The sequence below is a fragment of the Sciurus vulgaris genome (genome assembly GCF_902686455.1).
Source record: "Sciurus vulgaris genome assembly, chromosome: 2".
Lineage (NCBI taxonomy): Eukaryota > Metazoa > Chordata > Mammalia > Rodentia > Sciuridae > Sciurus > Sciurus vulgaris.
In genome coordinates, this window is record NC_136462.1 from 116,924,717 (window position 1) to 116,931,558 (window position 6,842).

At 53.2% G+C, this 6,842-nt stretch overlaps 1 long non-coding RNA gene across 1 annotated transcript; it reads left to right on the plus strand.

The window, feature by feature from the left end:
• The first annotated feature begins 5,450 nt into the window (after nt 1-5,450).
• On the plus strand, nt 5,451-6,610 carry LOC306654045. The gene is made up of 3 exons (XR_013761872.1): nt 5,451-5,667; nt 5,932-6,088; nt 6,285-6,610. It is a non-coding gene; the product is annotated as an uncharacterized lncRNA (long non-coding RNA).
• The last annotated feature ends 232 nt before the right edge of the window (nt 6,611-6,842 follow it).

Consider the following 6,842-nt stretch of genomic DNA (forward strand, 5'->3'; position numbering starts at 1 on the left):
TGATGTCCACCAAAGACAAAGAATTGGGACATGTGGGGACTGACCAAAGAGCTGGACGTGACCTTGTGCGAGGAGGAGATATGCCAGGGCTCTCTAGCTGCATTCCCCAGGAGAAGAACTTCCAGAAGTCCTCAAGCTCACCAACACACGGGGACCAGGGGTGTGCTCCCCCAACCCTGCACCACCAGGGATCAGAGGCAACCCCAGCCCAGCTGCAGCAGCCACCTCTCAGAGGTGTGGGAAGGTGTGGTGCACCTTCTGGGCCCTCTTTCTTCAAGCCTGGTGAGACAGGGCAGGGATTCACCGTTCTCACCAGGCCTTCCCTGAAATGGAGCCCTTGCGAGAGCAGGGCTAGGCCTTTCCATCTGCCAGTCTTTTCATTCCACACAAGGTGGAAACAACCTTAGCTGGTGGCATGCGAATTCCTCTAGGGGAGAGAGCAACCTCCGTGGAGATGGAGCCATGGATGAGCTTTGGGGTGGGAGGGGCTCCTGTCAGCACAGGGGGGGCTGCTCTGCAGAGAGGAGAGCTTTGCGAGTGGTCTGGTAAGCAGAGAGGGAGGGCAGGGGCAGCAAGGGAGCAGGAGAGCCCTGTGTCCTGAGACTACCTCCAGATGCCCCTTCTCCCATTCGCGGCTTCCTCTGTAGCCTGAAGAAGGGCTGCCCTCACTTGGGAGCCCAGGGGCAGCATCAGTGAGTGGCAGAGACAGAGGCGCCTGGAGGACTGGGCCACCAGGGAGTTCAGTGGAGGCAACCGGGACATGGAGGAGGGTCTGTCTCCTTCCACTGGGGACTGCGACCTGGATCACACAGGGCAGGGGCTCAGCTTTTGTTTAGAGGGGCTCTGCCCGGGTCACCTCCCAGCTGGTAAGTAGCACAGTTGGTGTGAAAGCTGGAATTCCCTAGTTCTAAGCTCACTAGTGAGTTTGGTTTGGAAAAAAAAAAAAAAAAAATGGTGGCATGGTCTGCCTTGTGTGTGTGTTGGGAGGTGGGTACTGGGGATTGAACCCGAGTTTGAGAATGCTAGGTAAGCACTCTACCACTGAGCTACATCCCTGGAACTTTTTTGAGACAGGGTCTAAGTTGCCCAGGCTGGCCTTGAACTTGGGATCCTCCTGCCTTCGCTTCCTGAGTCGCAATTAACAAGCGTGCGCCCCCACAGCCACCATGTTTGTCTTTGAACCTCTCTCTCCTTCCCTTCCTTCTAGCATCTTGATGCCTCCCTTCCCTCTTCACCTGACTCAGGGAAGGTTGCTGTAGGCTCACTGCCAGGAAGCCTTGCTGACATCTTCCTCCATCCCCCAAAGGGGCCAGGCTCTGCAACCAGCCCCTGAAGAGGGCCATGCTGAAGTCAGAGGTGAGATTCTCAGGGGGTCTCGCGGCTCCGCATCAGGGCGATGGGAACGCCAGAACGGGGCAGCTGTTTGACAGTGAGAAGCAAAGTGACAGCCTGCCAGGGTGCCATAAAGCTCAGTCTAGCACAGCAAAGTGGCAAAAAGGAAGAATAAAACACCCGTCTATTTAAAAGAGTAACGACAGGGAAAAATACATTTTCATCAGCTCGTCTTCTCGTGGCTGAATCCCCGCAGCAAGCTCCAAATTCCGACGTTAGGAAATAAATCAAAATAACTTTGCTGTGTTTAGCCTCATTTTGCTGCGCCGCTCGGCTCTGAGTTAAAAAGCAACAGGTACCGTGGTGTCTCTCCCAGAAACACGGGAATGGTTTTAAAATGCAATTATGGGGGCTGGTGGAAGGGAAGGGGAAAAATGTTTTCCTTCGATTGATGTATGATTGCCCCCATGCTGTTTGGAATCGTATTTTCGCTGAGCTCTGCTAAGAAGTGCTATTTACAGGGAGCCTGACAGACGGAAGCGATTGGGTTTGGCAGGTCTAAATGTATTATTTTAGCGGGTCTCCAAGGAAAGATTCCGGGAGGGGCGCTGGCCTTTTAAAGTGCAGAGGACAATGGCGCTGCTCAGCATCAGTCCTGCTTGTCAAGACCAATCAACCAGCCTGGAAATAGCCCTTGAGCTTCCTGGAGAGGCCCGCCTGCCTCCCCACCTCGCCTCCCCATTCCCCACCCCAGCCTCCTGTCCTCCTTCCCCTCCGACCTCCGCTCCAACTTGACAAATCCCATCAGTCATTGGTTCACCTAGCAAGGACTTCCTGAGAAAATCTAACAGATCTGGCTCCTTGCTAGGTGCTCCAAGGATTTTAAGGGAACACTGATTAGATGCAGGCCACAGGAGCCTGGGCCCATGCGGAGAGAGGCTGGTTAAAAAGGGTGTCAATACAGTCTAGGAAGCCCAGAGCTTTTGGCACCAGGCCCCACAGGGTGAGTCATCACGACATCTGTCATCAGTGACAGAAAACAGGTGGCAGGTCCTGGCAGAAGGCAGTCATGGTTCTGAGATGGGTCCATGAAGTAATGGGGCAAACCAGGAGTATGAGTGGGTAGTAGGATCCTGTCTGTCCAGCAGCATTAGCTCTGCTGGAGCCCCTACTGTGTGCCAGGCAATGTTCTGAACACTTCATGTATATGATGTCATTTGATCAGCACAACCATGTGGTAGGTTTGATTATTATCCCCATTTTACAGATGGAACATGTAAAGGTGATGACTCTTGCTCTAGGTCACCCAGCTAAGGAGTAGCAGGGGCCAGTCTTGAATACAGCCCCTGGATGACTGTGGTGCAGTGGGGAATCCAACAGGGGCTGGGCCTGTATAAGGTCACGCAGCTGGATGGGCTACCCTTCAGTGAGGTGCCATTGATAAGATCTATCCACCACACTTAGCCAAGAACAAGGAAACAAAGCCCAGTTTCTGCTCAGGCATTTAAGGGTCACATAAATAAAGTGGTCATTTAAATAAATAGAATGAAATGCAATGCAACTCGTCCGTGCGACAGCAGAGGGCTCTGGAAGATACTGAGGCAGCACGGGATTGATTCCATATCTGCTCCTGGAGGGCGGGTGGGAAGGCTTCCTGGAGAGGCAACTTCTGACCTGAGTTTTCAAGGCTGGGTAGAAGTTTGCCAAGAGAATAGAAGTGAGCAGTGCAGAAACAGCAAGTTCAGGCCCGGGATGAGGCCTGGGAGGCTACCCTGAAAGAATTTGAGAACCCCCATGCTGAGGGGCAGCAGTGGGTGAGGATGTGAGACTGAGGTTGCTTCTGGCTTGGAAGGCCAGGGGTGCTGGGCAGAGAGCCCTGCAGATTATCCTAGTGAGGCAAGAAAGCAGTCTATGCTCTAGATTTGGACTTTTCAAACCTCAGAATAATTGACAGTGAGTCAGGTAATTCTCCTTTGCAGGAGGCTGTGCTGGGCCTCGCAGGGTCCTTCTCTGGCCTGATAGCTTTCACCCTGTAGGTGTCTGCAGAACAGCCCTCCTCTCTTCCAGTGTTGACAACCACAGATGTCTCCAGACATTACCAAATAACTCCTAGGTGGCAACGTTGCCTCTTGCTGAAAGTCCCTGGCCTAGACCCTCATCATTCAGGAGATAAACAGAAGGAACTAACTGCACAGTGGGTGGAGACTCAGGGAGAGCTCTGTTTGGGCATGTCTTAGGTGACAGATTCCTTGTTCTAGGGGACCTGACGGCAGAGAAGAGAGGACTGTAAGAGTGGGTTTCGAGCCTTGTGGGCAGATATTTCGATCCAGAATGCAGGTAGACTTGACGTGTGTCCTAATCCTGTGCCCAAGGCAGGCATCAGCAGTCAATCACAGAGTTCTTCCCACTAAGTCAGGTTACACTCTCTCCTTGGGCCCTCGCCCTGCTGCAGACAACCTTATGACTTAGTAGCAAGTGATGCACAAATTGCCCTGCTGGGAGTTCAAGTCTTCTCTGAGAATTCTTTTCTCTGTCCCTAGGGACTTCCCTATTCACGGTGCCCTTCACCAGCCCCCTCATCCGTGCAACCTTGATCCAGGAGGAGAGCCAGGTGTGTTTTCTCCATGAGGCTAAGAATAGCCTTCTCCCACCTTCTGCTTCTCAAAGGAAGAGATGGTCCTGCAGACTCAGGGCCCAGCGTATGGAGGGCATGTGACTTCCTGTGACAGGAGGGAACTGGGTAATGAGTGTGCACAGAACACACCAGGGCAGGGGCATTAGGCAGTTTCCGGTGGTATTAGAGAGAGATGATTGGCACAATTCCAGGCAAGGATGGCTCTATGGAAGAGGTTGGACTCCTCATCTCCCACTTCACTGGGCTTCTAAGACTCTGGGGTGTTGGTAGGAATGGTGTGTGTGGGGAGCTACAAAGTTTATCCATCCCAGGGGCTACCCGAGGACTCAGGCTTGAGCTTCCTTGGTCCCACATTTCCTGAGCACCTGCCAAGCACCCCCAACTTCATTGCTCCCACAAACTTCCTGCTGGTAGACCTCATTGCCCTACATTGCAGGTGAGAAAACAAAGGCTCAGAGAAGTTAACCAACTTTCCAGGGTCACACAGCCAGTAGGAAGCAGAGTGAGGTGCAAAACCTTAAGTTACTGACCACACATCAGGTACTCCTCCAGTTCTCCTTGTCCACCTAGGGTTCATCTTTTTTTTGTGGGGGTTACTGGGGATTGAACTCAGGGACACTCAACCACTGAGCCACATCCCCAGGCCTATTTTGTATTTATTTCAAGACAAGTTCTCACTGAGTTGTTTAGCACCTCACACTTGCCGACACTGGCTTTGAACTCGGGATCCTCCTGTCTCAACCTCTGGAGCAGCTGGGATTACAGGCATGTGCCACCACACCGGGCTACCCAGGGCTCATCTTTTAGAGAAGTAGAAGTGCCAGGAGGATAAGGAACCTATTAAAAAGTGGTTAAGGGCTCTGGAACTAATCTGGGTTCAAATCCTGATTCTGTCACTTAGTGACCAGGTGGCCTCAGGTGAGTTACCTTGGTAACTGTACCTTGGTTTCCTTATGGAGGAAATGTGATTATAATTCCTAACTCATAAAGTTGTAGCAAGGATTTTAAGAATTCCACACTTAGCATAGTGCCTGGCATATAACACGTGCTCGGTAACGCCTGCTCCTGTCACTGCAAGGGTTCCAAGTTGGCACTGTGTGGCTTGGAGTTGGGTTTCCCCTTGCTCTGTCCAGGATTCTTCTGTCTTCTCTCAGAGCCCCTCTTAAAGCAAGATTTCTGGGTGCTATGTTTCTCTCTAAGTCTGACATGTTGCCACAGGCTGACCTCAGCTCCGCCTGAGCCAAATGTCACCGGAAAGGAACAGCCTGTGGTTTGTTGACGCCCCCGCCTCTCCAGCCCCAGAAACCTGCTGTGCACATGGGGCCCCAAGAGAAGCAGAGGGCATCTCTGGGCCTGCTTACAAGGTGGGGGCTTTGGAAAACAGGGGGAAGGGAGGAGGGCAGCAAGAGGAACCCTCGAGAAGGGCTGCTGAGAGAGAGGCCAGGGCAGGTAGGTCATCAGGTTCTCGGTTTGCCCGAAGGGTTGGGCTACTTGTCCATCTTTCTGGCCAGGGGTGTGGTGCCTTCTCTGTGTCAGGAATCTGCACTTTGGAATCCCTGCCTCCCAAGACAGTACCACTCACCTGCTTTCCTGCCTCCTTGTGGCCAGGTCACTGTTGTGTGGCCTTGGCTCCACCCAGCTGGTCTTCATTCCCGTGGTGGGACTCGAGACTGAAGCTAGGTATATGAAGAAGCAGGTGGGTGACTCCCCATCTGGCAGGGACATCAGCTGCTGCACCTCCCTCCAAAGGGCAGCTGTGGGCAGGCTCAGGCCTGGCACCTACTACCAGTGTCCATGCGGTCAAGTGTGCTGGCCAAGAAAGACAGGGCAACCCTTGGCCAGTCCTGCAGGGTGGTTCCCCATTGGGTCCTGGCTGCGAACCCTCCAAGTTCAGGTGCCTAGTCCCCCCAGAGATGATTTTAAGACCAACCCAAATTCCTTTAATAACATCCTTTTCTCCTTAGACCAGATTTCCATGGTTCTCTCTGCTCCGTGTGCTGCCCCCTCCTCCCAATTAACGGCTCTTCCTGAGGGGAATCCAAACAGGGTTCTGAAGGCTCCCTGCTGTGCTTTTTGTGACTGAAATTTATACAGTTGAAATTAACATGGAGCGCTACTTTGGTGAGTGTGTGTGTGCGTGTGTGTACGCGTGCGCGTGCATGTGAAGCCACAAAATGAGGAAGTCAGCTTGAGAAAAGGGTGTGAGGGAGGTGGGGCCGTCCCGGCCTGGCCCAGTGGCAGGTGGTTTGGGGCTGAATCCACAATGCCATGCTCTTCCTGCCACCTGCCATCTCTCCACCTCTGTGCCCGAGGGCAGCATCTCTGGCTCATGACTCCTGCCGCCTATCTGGATCTACATAGCACCAGCCGTAGAAGAGCAACAGAGGCAGAGCTTAAGGCCATCTCCAGAGCTCCTTTGAATGACACAGCTGGGCACCACCAACCCTGTATCAGTCACTGTGGGGAATCGAAGAAGACTGGAGGCTTCAGAGGATTCCGGGGAAGGGAAGGGACCTCTGCCCATGCCTCATGGTTAGCCACACTGCTCTGCCCTGTATGCAGCCCCACCAAAGCCCAGCTGCCCTGGGGGCACCCCAGCGCTCCCCAGGTCTCTGCAGGCTGGCAACAGACAGTAAAGGAACCTGAAGCCTAGTGAGGGTCACAGCTTCCTCACACAGTCCCCTTTAATCCCCAAGGGAGAGAGCCCGTGTGTGTGTGTGTGTGTAGACACACATATACAGATAGCGATACAGATGCCTGTGTGTGCACTCAGACTGCACCATACGAAGGGCCTTTGCCCTTTATCACCCACAAAGCAGGCTGTCACCTCTGCTGGCCTGGGGGATAATCACACCCATCCTGCTTTTGCAGTTCA